Raw genomic sequence first — 14,809 nt, 5'->3', positions numbered from 1 at the left:
GGTCCCGTACAACGTTCGGTGTTCCACTGTGTTCGGAGGACACAGCGGGCACCGGATCGCGGTGCTGCGCGCTCCCAGGGAGCGCGCACAGTCCACAAAGGTGGGCGCCATTTATGAACGGCAACCCGCCCCTGGACTGCCACCGTCCGGCCATTTACAGTGGCCGGACGGCCCGTGGTTAAAAGAATGCTGTGCTTAGCCCACAATAGAAAAGAGTTGAGTGCATTTATGTCAGATTTGTGCTTAGATACAATCTAAAACTTTGATCAAGGGATTGGTGGCTACAGTCATCCTACAAGAGGGTTGTAACCCATCAATATTTTTGTTCCATTGGGGAGATTTCCCTTCACTTCCTCTCCCATAGCCAAAAGAGAAAATGAAAGGAAATCTGCCCCCCCACAAAAAAAAAAAAAAAAAAGCGAGGGAATCCCTGATTGTTAGAAGCGTTGCCAAGTTGGAAGATTTCTCTTTTATTCTTTTTCTGGTGAAAACCCAAACTCTGGGATTTTTTTTCACTTACTCTTGGTGTCATTGGAAACATGGCAAATAGAGAGGGTGAATCCGCCTCGAGAACACAGACAGAAATAAAAACCTGGCAGGTGTTCTATCCCCTCTGGCCAAAACTAAAAGAAGGTCTGCCTTCAGTTATACTTTAATGGCAAGCTAAGCTATCAATATTGTGATACAGTCAGGTCCATAAATATTGGGACATCGAAACAATTCTAACATTTTTGGCTCTATACACCACCACAATGGATTTGAAATGAAAAACAATATGTGCTTTAACTGCAGACTGTCAGCTTTAATTTGAGGGTATTTACATCCAAATCAGGTGAACGGTGTAGGAATTACAACACTTTGCATATGTGCCTCCCACTTGTTAAGGGACCAAAAGTAATGGGACAGTTGGCTTCTCAGCTGTTCCATGGCCAGGTGTGTGTCATTCCCTCATTATCCCAATTACAATGAGCAGATAAAAGGTCCAGAGTTCATTTCAAGTGTGCTATTTGCATTTGGAATCTGTTGCTGTCAACTCTCAAGATGAGATCCAAAGAGCTGTCACTATCAGTGAAGCAAGCCATCATTAGGCTGAAAAAACAAAACAAACCCATCAGAGAGATAGCAAAAACATTAGGCGTGGCCAAAACAACTGTTCGGAACATTCTTAAAAAGAAGGAACACACCGGTGAGCTCAGCAACACCAAAAGACCCGGAAGACCACGGAAAACAACTGTGGTGGATGACCGAAGAATTCTTTCCCTGGTGAAGAAAACACCCTTCACAACAGTTGGCCAGATCAAGAACACTCTCCAGGAGGTAGGTGTATGTGTGTCAAAGTCAACAATCAAGAGAAGACTTCACCAGAGTGAATACAGAGGGTTCACCACAAGATGTAAACCATTGGTGAGCCTCAAAAACAGGAAGGCCAGATTAGAGTTTGCCAAACGACATCTAAAAAAGCCTTCACAGTTCTGGAACAACATCCTATGGACAGATGAGACCAAGATCAACTTGTACCAGAGTGATGGGAAGAGAAGAGTATGGAGAAGGAAAGGAACTGCTCATGATCCTAAGCATACCACCTCATCAGTGAAGCACGGTGGTGGTAGTGTCATGGCGTGGGCATGTATGGCTGCCAATGGAACTGGTTCTCTTGTATTTATTGATGATGTGACTGCTGACAAAAGCAGCAGGATGAATTCTGAAGTGTTTCGGGCAATATTATCTGCTCATATTCAGCCAAATGCTTGAGAACTCATTGGACGCCGCTTCAAAGTGCAGATGGACAATGACCCAAAGCAGACTGCAAAAGCAACCAAAGAGTTTTTTAAGGGAAAGAAGTGGAATGTTATGCAATGGCCAAGTCAATCACCTGACCTGAATCCGATTGAGCATGCATTTCACTTGCTGAAGACAAAACTGAAGGGAAAATGCCCCAAGAACAAGCAGGAACTGAAGACAGTTGCAGTAGAGGCCTGGCAGAGCATCACCAGGGATGAAACCCAGCGTCTGGTGATGTCTATGCATTCCAGACTTCAGGCTGTAATTGACTGCAAAGGATTTGCAACCAAGTATTAAAAAGTGAAAGTTTGATTTATGATTATTATTCTGTCCCATTACTTTTGGTCCCTTAACAAGTGGGAGGCACATATGCAAACTGTTGTAATTCCTACACCGTTCACCTGATTTGGATGTAAATACCCTCAAATTAAAGCTGACAGTCTGCTGTTAAAGAACATCTTGTTTGTTTCGTTTCAAATCCATTGTGGTGGTGTATAGAGCCAAAAATGTTAGAATTGTGTCGATGTCCCAATATTTATGGACCTGACTGTATATGGGATATAAGAGCTCAGGTGTAAGTTGGTGACTAATACCTTCCATCAGCACCGGAATATATTGTATAGGATCGCAGTTACTTAATAATATATGGTATGTAGAAGTTCAGAATGAACTTGGTGAATACTAGAACTTCCATCAGCATCATGATACACTATATTGTCAAAAGTATTGGGACACCCCTCCAAATCATTGAATTCAGGTGTTTCAATCACCTCCATGGACACAGGTGAATAAAATAAGCACTTAGGCATGCAAACTGCTTCGACAAACATTTGTGAAAGAATGGGTCGCTCTCAGGAGATCAGCGGTACCTTGATAGGTTTGCCACCCGTGCATCCGTGAAGTTTCCTTGCTACTAAATATTCCACAGTCAACTGTTAGTGGTATTATAACAAAGTGGAAGCAACTGGGAACAACAGCAACTCAGCCACAAAGTGGTAAGCCACATAAAATGTCAGAGCAAGGTCAGCACATGCTGAACCGCAGTGTGCATAAGTCACCAACTTTCTGCAGAGTTAATAGCTAAAGACCTCCAAACTTTGTGTGGCCTTTGGATTAGCACAACAGTGTGTAGAGAATTTCATGGAATGGGTTTCCATGGCCGAGCAGCTGCATCCAAGCCTTACATGAAGTGCAATGCAAAGCATCAGATGCAGTGGTGTAAAGCAAACTGCCACAGACTTGTATGACTGCATTGGGCCAAGTGCAAAGTTGGTGGAGGGGGGATTATGGTGTGTGGTTGTTTTTCAGGGATTGGGCTTGGCTCCTTAGTTCCAGTGAAGGGAACTCTTAAGATGTCAGCATACCAAGACATTTTGGACAATTTCATGCTACCAACTTTGTGAGAAGAGTTTGGGGATGGCCACTTTCTGTTCCAACATGACTGCGCACCAGTGCACAAAGCAAGGTCCATAAAGACATGGATGAGCGATTTTCGGGTGGAAGAACTTGACTGGCCTGCACCTCAACCCGATAGAACACCTTTGGGATGAATTCGACTGGAGACTGCGAGCCAGGCCTTCCCGTCCGACATCAGTGCCTGACCTCACAAATGCGCTTCTGGAAGAATGGTCAAACATTCCCATAGACACACTCCTAAACCTTGTGGACAGCCTTCCCAGAAGAGTTGAATCTGTTACAGCTGCAAAGGGTGGGCCAACTCAATACTGGAACCTACGGACATGGGATGCCATTAAGGTTCATGTGCGTGTAAAGGCAGGCGTCCCAACACTTTTCGCAATATAGTGTATAAGCTATATAGGATCTCAGGTTGAGGTTGGTGAATATATGGGAGCCAAGACTGAAGTCAAATCATCACAGTAATCTACGGTCTATAAGATTTAAGTTACTGAATAATACATGTTATGGCTAAAGTTGGTGAATTAGAACTGATCAGAGTATAAATCAGCTGAGCTGAGGTTCAAGTGATGAATGATAGGTTTGATTGTCATTATGATATACAGTATGAGTGCAGGTCAAAGTTGGAGAATATTATATGGTATATAGTATCTCAAACTGAAGTCGGGGAATAATATACGGTATATAAGATCTCAGGTGGAAGTCGGGGAATAATATACAGTATATAGGGGCTCAGGCGGAAGTTGGGGAATAGTATATGGTATATAGGATCTCAGGTGGAAGTCGGGGAATAATATACAGTATATAGGATCTCAGGTGGAAGTCAGGGAATAATATACGGTATATAGGATCTCAGGTGAAAGTCGGGGAATAATACAGTTGTGTTCAAAAGTTTGCATACCCTGGCAGAAATTGTGATATTTTGGCATTGATATTGAAAATATGACTGATCATGCAAAAAAAATGCTCTTTTATTGAAGGATGATGATCATATGAAGCCATTTATTATCAAATAGTTCTTTGGCTTCTTTTTAAATCATAACAGAAATCACCCAAATGGCCATGATCAAAAGTTTCCATCCCCTGGAATGTTTGGACTTGGTTCAGACACACAAGGTGACACACACGGGTTAAAATGCCAATTAGAGGTTAACCACTTGCCACCCTGCCACTGTAGAAATACGGCGGCAGGGCGGCACGGGCAGGCAAAACCACATTTTAAAACGTGTGTTTTGTAAACAGATAGGGCGGCGGTGTGCCTCGCCCGCGCCCCCTATCTGTCCCGCCGATCACCGCCGCGGATGCCAGTCGCCGGGTCACAGCCGGTCCTTACTGGCTGTTTCCCGGCGATCGGCGGCAAACAATGACAGACAGCACAGCTGCAGTAGCTGTGCTGTCTGTCACTTCCCTGACAGCTCGAGGATGAGCTGATCGAGAAAGAAGAGTTTCTCTCTCTCTCAATCAGCAGTGTCCCGTGCAGCACACACCCCCGCCCCCTAGTAAAACACTCCCCCTCATACAGATAAACCCCTTCCTCCCCAGTGCCATTAGTAGTGTCAGTGGTTTTTTTTTTTGCACTGATCACTGTATTAGTGTTTTTGGGGAGGTCAGTGACCCCAAGTCAGTACCCCCCCAATGTCAGAATGTCCGCCGCAGTCCCGCCATAAGTCACTGATCGCCGCCATTATTAGTATAAAAAAAAAAAAAAAAAAAAAAAACTAAAAATCCCAGTATCTTTCCCGCCATTTGTAAAACGCTATAACTTTCACGTAAACCAATTAATTTAAACGTATTTTTTTTTTTTTTAGCAAAGACATGTCGCAGAATGCATTTTGGCAGAAATTTGACTAAATTTGATTTTTGCATTTTTTTTTTTACTGGACATGTTTTATAGCAAAAAGTCCAAAATATTGTTTTTTTTCCTCAAAATTGTCAGCCTTTTTTTTATAGCGCAAAAAATAAAAACTGCACAGGCAATCAAATACCACCAAAAGAAAGCTCAATGTGTGGAGAAAAAAAAAGGATGTAAATTTCATTTATGTACCATATTGCATGACCGCACAACTGTCCGTTAAACTAGCGCAGCATAGCAGAAAAATGGCGTAAATTGCAGTATTTATACCATAGTTTGTAGACGCTATAACTTCCACACAAAGCAATCAATATACACTCATTGGGATTTTTTTTACCAAAAACATGGAGCAGAATACATTTTGGCCTAAATTTATAACCAACTTTGAGTTTACTATATATTTTTTATAGCTGAAAGTAAAAAATATTGTTTTTCTTCAAAATTTTTGGCCTTTTTTTATTTATAGCGTGAAAAATAAAAAGCACACAGATGATCAAATACCACCGAAAAAAGCTCTATTTGTGTGAAAAAAAAGGACGTAATTTTCGTTTGGGTGCAGCATTGCATGACTGCGCAATTATCAGTTGAATTAGTGCAGCGCCGAGTAGCAAAAAGAGGCCTGGTCATTAAGGGGGGTAAATCCTCTGGAGCTCAAGTGGTTAATGTTCCACATCTGTGGCTTTTTAAATTGCAATTAGTGTCAGTGTATAAATAGTCAATGAGTTTGTTAGCTCTTATGTGGAAGCATTGACTGGGCTAGATACTGAGCCATAAGGATCAGAAAAGAACTGTCAAAAGTCCTGCATAAGAAGGTAATGGAACTTTATAAAGATGGAAAAGGACATAAAAAGATGTCCAAAGCCTTGAATATGCCAATCAGTACTCTTAAACAACCTATTAAAAAGTGGAAAGTTCGGGGATCTCTGGATACCAAGCTAAGGTCAGGTAGACCAAGAAAGATTGCAGCCATAACTGCCAGAAGAATTGTTCGGGATTCAAAGAAAAACCCACAGGCAACCTCAAAAGAAATACAGGCTGCTCTGGAAAAAGATGGTGTGGTTGTTTTTAAGGAGTACAATACGGTGACACTTGAACAAAAATGAGCTGTTTGGTCGGGGTGCCAGAAAGAAGCTTTTGAGGAACAACACAAATTTGATATATTTTTCTTCATGTTTTGATATGGAATAGAATGTGTAGTGTTCCCAATGCATTTGTGTGTATGGAAATAAAAGCTATTAGAAGGATTTTGAGCTTTATTCACTTTTTTTCAACACACTGCTATTATTTTGAACACAACTGTGTATATATAAATATATGTAAAGTGCCACATAAATTGATGGCGCTATATAAGTACCTGTACTACATTAAAAAAAATGTAAATATGGTGGTCTATAGGGTGTCAGGTTGCAGTTGGTGAATTATACAAGTTTGCTCCCCCCAGTGATATCTGATCTATAGGGTGTCAGGGGAAAGATTATGTATAGTAAACGTTTGCTCCCCTCCGATGGTGTATAATCTATAGGTTGTCAGGGTGACGTAGGTGAGTGATATATGATCTATAGGCTGTCAAGGTGAAGCTGGTGACGGTATATAACCTATAGGGTATACGGCGTAGTTGGTGATATATGGTGGTCTATAGAATGTCAGGGTGAAGTTGGTCATATATGGTGGTCTAAAAGGTGTCAGTGTGTAGTGATGGTATATGGTGGTCTATAGGGTGTCGGGGTGTAGGTGGTGATGGTATATGGAGGTCTATAGGGTGTCGGGGTGAAGCTGGTGATATATGGTGGTCCATAGGGCATCAGGGTGAAGCTGGTGATATACGGTGGTCTATAGGGTGTAGTTGGTGATATACGGTGGTCTATAGGGTGTCAGGGTGAAGTTGGTGATATACGGTAGTCTATAGGGCGTCAGGGTGTAGTTGGTGATATACGGTGGTCTATAGGGTGTCAGGGTGAAGTTGGTGATATACGGTAGTCTATAGGGCGTCAGGGTGAAGTTGGTGATATACGGTAGTCTATAGGGTGTCAGGGTGAAGTTGGTGATATACGGTGGTCTATAGGGCGTCAGGGTGAAGCTGGTGATATACGGTGGTCTATAGGGCATCAGGGTGAAGCTGGTGATATACGGTGGTCTATAGGGTGTAGTTGGTGATATACGGTGGTCTATAGGGTGTCAGGGTGAAGTTGGTGATATACGGTAGTCTATAGGGTGTCAGGGTGAAGTTGGTGATATACGGTAGTCTATAGGGTGTCAGGGTGAAGTTGGTGATATACGGTAGTCTATAGGGTGTCAGGGTGAAGTTGGTGATATACGGTGGTCTATAGGGTGTCAGGGTGAAGTTGGTGATATACGGTGGTCTATAGGGTGTCAGGGTGAAGTTGGTGATATACGGTAGTCTATAGGGTGTCAGGGTGAAGTTGGTGATATACGGTAGTCTATAGGGTGTCAGGGTGAAGTTGGTGATATACGGTAGTCTATAGGGTGTCAGGGTGAAGTTGGTGATATACGGTAGTCTATAGGGTGTCAGGGTGAAGTTGGTGATATAGGGTGTCAGGGGGAAGCTGGTGATATATGGTGGTCTATAGGGTGTCAGGGGGAAGCTGGTGATATATGGTGGTTTATAGGGTGTCAGGGGGAAGCTGGTGATATATGGTGGTCTATAGGGTGTCAGCGGGATGCTGGTGATATATGGTGGTCTATAGGGTGTCAGCGGGATGCTGGTGATATATGGTGGTCTATAGGGTGTCAGCGGGATGCTGGTGATATATGGTGGTCTATAGGGTGTCAGCGGGATGCTGGTGATATATGGTGGTCTATAGGGTGTCAGGGTGAAGTTGGTGATATATGGTGGTCTATAGGGTGTCAGCGGGATGCTGGTGATATATGGTGGTCTATAGGGTGTCAGGGTGAAGTTGGTGATATATGGTGGTCTATAGGGTGTCAGGGTGAAGTTGGTGATATATGGTGGTCTATAGGGTGTCAGGGTGAAGTTGGTGATATATGGTGGTTTATAGGGTGTCAGGGTGAAGTTGGTGATATATGGTGGTCTATAGGGTGTCAGGGTGAAGTTGGTGATATATGGTGGTTTATAGGGTGTCAGGGTGAAGTTGGTGATATATGGTGGTCTATAGGGTATCAGGGTGAAGTTGGTGGTCTACAGGGTGTCAGGGTGAACTTGGTGGTCTATAGGGTGTCAAGGTGATATATGGTGGTCTATAGGGTGTCAGGGTGAAGTTGATGGTCTATATGGTGTCAGGGTGAAGTTGGTGATATATGGTGGTCTATAGGGTGTCAGGGTGAAGTTGGTGATATATGGTGGTCTATAGGGTGTCAGGGTGAAGTTGGTGATATATGGTGGTCTATAGGGTGTCAGGGTGAAATTGGTGGTATATAGGGTGTCTGGGTGATATAGGTTAGTCTATATGGTGTCAGGGTGATATATGGTGGTCTATGTGGTGTCAGGGTGAAGTTGGTGATATATATTGTGGTCTATATGGTGTCAGGGTGAAGTTGGTGATATATATTGTGGTCTATATGGTGTCAGGGTGAAGTTGGTGGTATATGGTGGTCTATAGGGTGTCAGGGTGAAGTTGGTGGTATATGGTGGTCTATAGGGTGTCAGGGTGAAGTTGGGGGTATGTTGTGGTCTATAGGGTGTCAGGGTGATATAGGATGGTCTATAGGGTGTCAGGGTGAAGTTGGTGATATGTTGTGGTCTATAGGGTGTCAGGGTGATATAGGATGGTCTATAGGGTGTCAGGGTGAAGTTGGTGATATGTTGTGGTCTATAGGGTGTCAGGGTGATATAGGATGGTCTATAGGGTGTCAGGGTGAAGTTGGGGGTATGTTGTGGTCTATAGGGTGTCAGGTTGATATAGGATGGTCTATAGGGCGTCAGGGTGAAGTTGGTGATATGTTGTGGTCTATAGGGTGTCAGGGTGATATAGGATGGTCTATAGGGTGTCAGGGTGAAGTTGGTGAGTGATCAGGTGAAGTTTGATCCATATGGACCCATATACAGTATCTACAGATATATAATGGGAGGTGTGGGGTCATGTTGCCCCCTCTCCCACCGCCTGTCATTAACCCCGCACATGCCGCCTCCTCACCGTCCTCCCCCTTCCGGCCGCGTTCTCTCCATGTTGTCTCGCCATGCCCGCTGACCTCACTCACCCGGCCGCACGCGACTCTCCGCACTCCTTTGTCTCGTCCCCGGGCTAACCATCGGTGATCCCGGGCTGACACCGGCTCCCCTCCGGGACACCGACCACTACAGATCCCGCTACCCCCGCACCGCCAGCACACCGCACTCCCGGCCCTGCGATCCGAGACGTCACCAGTCCCGAGCAGTGGAAGCTGATTGGAGCAGACGCTCGATGTCTCCAGTAGAACTCTACAGGAGGCGTGGCTCCGAGACTGCACCAACAGCGCCCGGCCTGTGAGCCACAGCGCCATCAAGTGTCTGCCCAGAGGCATGGCGGTGTCCGGGGAGAGAACAAGGAAGGGAAAGGAGACAGAGGAATAATGCGCGGTGTATGTTGTATCACATGACCTGGGCGGATGTGGGCTTAACCTTTTCAGCTCCGGCCCATCCCTCCTCCTGCATGGGCTTGGTTAACCCTTCCCAGACCCGTGACCCACCGATGGTAGCACAGAATTAGTCATTTTTGTTGCTGGCAGATCCCTGGCGACTGGTCATGATTAACCCTTCTATGGCTAGCAGATCCCTGATCGTTCATTGCTGGCAGATCCCAGTTGGAAGGGAACGATTAACCCTCTCATTGCTGGCAGATCCCTGGTGCCAGGGCACCATTAACCCTCTCATTGCTGACAGATCCCTTGTGCCTGGGCACGATTAACCCTCTAATTGCTGGCAGATCCCTGGTGACTGGTCACGATTAACCCTCTCATTGCTGGCAGATCCCTGGTGCCTGGGCATCATTAACCCTCTCATTGCTGGAAGATCCCTGGTGGCTGGGCACCATTAACCCTCTCATTGCTGGCAGATCCCTGGTGCCTGGGCACCATTAACCCTCTCATTACTGGCAGATCCCTGGTGCCAGGGCACTATTAACCCTCTCATTGCTGACAGATCCCTTGTGCCTGGGCACGATTAACCCTCTAATTGCTGGCAGATCCCTGGTGACTGGTCATGATTAACCCTCTCATTGCTGGCAGATCCCTGGTGCCTGGGTATGATTAACCCTCTCATTGCTGGCAAATCCCTGGTGCCTGGGCATGATTGACCCTCTCATTGCTGGCAGATCCCTGCTGACTGGACACAATTAACCCTCTCGTTGCAGGCAGTTCCCTGCTGACTGGTCATGATTAACCCTTCTGCGGCTAGCAGATCCCTGATCATTCATTGTTAGCAGATCCCAGTTGGAAGGGAATGATTAGTCCTCTCATTGCTGGCAGATCCCTTGTACCTGGGCATCATTAACCCTCTCATTGCTGGCAGATCCTTGGTGCCTGGGCACAATTAACCCTCTTATAGCTGGCAGATCCCTGGTGCCTGGACATGATTAACCCTCTCATTGCTGGCAGATCTCTGGTGCCTGGGCATGATTAACCCCCTCATTGCTGGCAGAAACCTGGTGATGGGTCATGATTAACCCTTCTACGGCTAGCAGATCCCTGATCGTTCATTGTTGGCTGATCCCAGTTGGAAGGGAACAATTAACCCTCTCATTGCTGGCAGATTCTTGGTGCCTGGGCATCATTAACCCTCTCATTGCTGACAGATCCTAGCTGACTGTTCATGATGAATCCTTCTATGGCTAGCAGATCCCTGATTATTCATTGTTGGCAGATCCCATTTAGAAGGGAACGATTAACCCTCTCATTGTTGGCAGATCCCTGGCGCCTGGGCATGATTAACCCTTTCATTGCTGGCAGATCCCTGGTGACTGGTCATGCGTAACCCTGTCATTGCTGACAGATCCCTAGTGCCTGGGCATGATTAACCCTTCCATTGCTGGCAGATCCCCGGTGGAAGTGCAGGATTAACCCTTTCATTGCTGGAAGATCCCTGTTGGACATGTATGATTAACCATTTCATGGCTAGTAGATCCTTACTGGCTGGATATGATTAACCCTTTCATTGCTAGCAGATTCCAGTTGGAGGTGTATGATTAACCCTTTCATGGAATTAGACCCCGGGTGGCTAGACATAAATGACCCTTTCATTACCAGCAGATCCTTTCTGGATGGAGATAATTAATTCTTTCATTTTTGTTAGGGCTCTTATGGAAGCACATGATTAACCCTTTCTTTGCTAGCAGATCCCTGATGGAATTGCACATTTATCCCTCTCATTGGCAGCAGATCCCTGATGGAAATACATGAATAACTCTTTCATTGCTAGCAGTCTCCTGGTATATGGGCATTATTAACCCTTTCTTTGCTAGCAAATCCTGATTAGAAGTGCATGATTAACTCCTTCCTTGCTATCAATGTGATTGGCTATCCAATCATTAGCAGAGGGCTGTCTTAGACAGCTCGATCAATGTGCTGTGAGTGAGAACATAAGAGTAGAACTTGAGCGTTAAAGCCCATGCTGTTTGCTGACCCAGACACATATATGCTTACGCAGGCAACAAGAAATTCTGAGCCTATTTTCACTTCTAAAAGGCATGTGTGACACGCCCCACGTTAAAGATCGTACCTGTTTCATCTCTGCATTTTAGTGCATTGAGAGACCTGAGGGGGGTCAATGACAATGCATATACCATGAGTTCTGATTCATTGACAACATATAGTAACAGGTCTTGGTCAATGTCTCTTAACTTCATCCACTACAAGTTCTAAAATAAAAATGAATGGAAAAAATACCAGTACATGTCAAAACGCATGTGAACGCACAAGGGAAACACACACTGATACATGCAAAATGTACCTTCCCAATGCTGCCTCTAAGCACATGCATGGATCTAAATGAAGCCTAGACCTTTCATGTCTGGCAGCTCTTCCATGTCTCTATCATTAAGACTTCCATGACTCATGGGGCTGGTATTAGTTTTATGGCATGCTACAGCTCCTCAATTTATACAACCCTTTCCTTGCCAGAAGCAGCATACCGCTGCTCTGCTATATACTAAGAATTTCCTCACAAACATTCTCCCTGGTGCCTGTTTGTTAACCTTCTTTGCACTAACAATTTCTCCAGCAGCTGAGATGATTATGAAGCAGCTATCAGGCATCCTATAATATACACAATACTGCCCATGGACCTGCCAACAACAACCCAGCTCATTTCAGTACTTGTAGACCCCAAAACAGCCATTCCTCTAAACAATACCAAATTGCCGAGCAGCATTTCAATGTATTATAAAAAGATGATGACCCTGTGGGATGACAAATATGAATATAGAAACTGAGATTCCTGTGAAATTTGGCATCTAAATCCCATTACAAATATTATTTTCCCTTTGACAAACAGTAAATCCACTGTGTAGTTGTCTGTACTCCGACCTGTGGGTGGCAGTACATTTTCCTACCATACAGTTGGCAATGGCCAGTCCATCAGTCAGTTCCATCACCAGCGCCAGGCATGCACATCAAAAGCCCTGCATCTCCTGCGAGGTGCCCCAGGGATTCCCTGCCATTGCAGCAGCTGGCATCTCTCCCTGCTGGTTGCCTGTCACAGACCTCAGAGCCAAGGGTAGCTTCCCCTAAGCTCCTCCTTGGGTCTGACATGTCACATGACACACAGAGGAGTCTTGGAGGAAGAACATCTCTCATACTGTCCTGTATCTGAGGTCTATACAGAATAATCAAGATTAGTGCTGGGAACAAGAGGATTTGCGCCAGGAAGGGGGTTTGGAAGGAGGAGATTTTTGCTAGGAGGGTGGTTAATTGGAAGAAGGGGGTATTTGTATTGGGGGGAGATAATTTGTGCTGGGAAGGGGGTTTTGGGGTAATCAAGATTAGTGCTGGGGTGGATTTGGTGAAGGAGAGAATTGGGAGGGGAGATTTGTGCTTGGAGGGTTAATTTTAGGGGGGAGGATTTGGGATTTGTGCTGGGGGGATATTTGGAGGGAGTTGTGGGAGGGTGCTTTGTGCTTGGAGGATTTGTGCTAGAAGATGGAATTGGGTGAGGGGAGATTTGTGCTAAGAAAAGGAAATTTGGAACAGTAGAGGATTAGTGCTAGGGGGATTGGGGGAGGAAAGTATTTTTTCTGGGGAAGAGGGATTTGTGTTGGGGAGGTGTGATGTGGGAGGGGCGAGGGTTTACATTGGGTTTGTTTGTGAGAGGGATCATTAGTGCTTAAAGGGGGGATGGTTGGATGAGGATTATTGCTGCGGGGGATTTAGGGGAGGAGAGGAAGGGGGGGGTTAAGGGTGAGAGGATTTGGAATGGGGTTTGTGCTAGAAGTTAGCGCAAACCAAACACCTGCACTCTTAATTTTATAATAAATTTTATCATGTTAAAATACTGAGCCCTGCACATTACTCACATGTGGCCCAAGCACTCTGTGCATTATGTATTCCTGACCCCTGCATGCTGTGTGTTACATATTCCAGTCCCTTGCACTCTGTGCATTACATATTACTTTCTCATGCACTCTGTGTGTTTGTGTTCCTGTCCCTGCACTCTGTGTGTTATGTATTGGCTATTGGCTACACCCAATCTTCACCATGACAGACTACACACCATGTTACTACTCTGCTAGGGGTGCCCAAGGGTGCCCTAGGTTGTAGCAATGCCCCTGCCATCAGTGTTCCCTTTGCAGATCCTTTGCGTGTATTCTGCTTAAAGTTTTAGGTCTTGCAAAAACCACTTTGTGATGCCTGCATTGTTCCCTTTCTCTGAGCCATTCACTAGTGGAGAATGGTCTGTAATCAATCAGAACAGTCTGCCTAAATGACTCAGTGACTCTAGGGCCCACTTTTTTTCTACTGTTAAATTGAGTTACTCTCTACAGCACATGTCAAACACAAGGCCTGTGGGCCGAATCTGGCCCACCAGACTATTTCATGTGGCCCTCGCACCTCTCCTGCAGCAGTGGCACCCCCCTCATCTCCACCCCACCTTGTCTCAGTAGTCGGCAGTAGAGAGGAGGACAGAACACCTCTGCCAGATCCTGCACGTCTCCGTGCAGGTGCAGAGAGGTTCATCTCTGCCCCCATCTCAGCAGTTGGCAGCAAAGAAGAGAACACACCTCCTCCATCAGATCCTGCACCTCTCCATGCACTCATAGAGATGCTCATCTCTGCCCTCCCTCATCTCAGCAGTAGTCAGAAAAGAGGAGGATAGAACTCCTCCTACAGATCCTGCGCCTGCCTGTGCAACCACAGCCCCTTGTTTCCACCTTCCCTGTTCACAGCTATCAGTAGACTCCGGGAATGACTCCAGCCCTTCTATGGTCCTCCTCCAGACCCTGCACTTTTTGCTTCCCAACTCTGCCCCCAGCTTCTTCCAGCAGCACAAGGTAGGGGGTGCACTGTGATGCAAGGGCAGGTGGAGGACTTCTTATGGTGGGGGAGCCCTAAACATCTGATGTAAGGGGGGGTGCTCTGAACATCTAGTCTTACAGATACAACTGGCGCTTTGAGAGCAACCATAATGCTGATGCGGCCCATGATGAAATTGAGTTTGACACCCCTGCCCTACAGGAATTAATTATTTCCCATTCATTTCCTTAGCCAACACTGCTACGAGGCCAACTCCATGGAGTTCTTGTTCCCCTTGGTGGGATTAGTAATTGGAATTACTATCATAACAAAGTAAGACACAAACTTGTGGTAGTGTTT

The 14,809-nt window shown here is 45.5% G+C and overlaps 1 protein-coding gene across 3 annotated transcripts in view; it reads right to left on the bottom strand.

The window, feature by feature from the left end:
• The window catches only part of ZNF518B (zinc finger protein 518B), a 35,171-nt gene extending 25,708 nt beyond the window's left edge, over positions 1 to 9,463 (bottom strand). For 2 of the 3 annotated variants that reach the window (XM_089677410.1, XM_089677411.1), the window contains exon 1: positions 9,227 to 9,463. The gene's annotated coding sequence lies outside the window, so the exon portion shown is untranslated. Of the gene's footprint in view, positions 1 to 9,162 lie in introns of all 3 variants that reach the window. The other variant, XM_089677409.1, reaches the window with a different exon arrangement.
• Positions 9,464 to 14,809: the final 5,346 nt, after the last annotated feature.

Source organism: Staurois parvus, unplaced genomic scaffold (assembly GCF_062004578.1).
Source record: "Staurois parvus isolate SC_StPar_1 unplaced genomic scaffold, SC_StPar_1.0 ptg000186l, whole genome shotgun sequence".
NCBI classification, from domain to species: domain Eukaryota; kingdom Metazoa; phylum Chordata; class Amphibia; order Anura; family Ranidae; genus Staurois; species Staurois parvus.
This window is presented reverse-complemented; position numbering and strand designations above follow the sequence as displayed.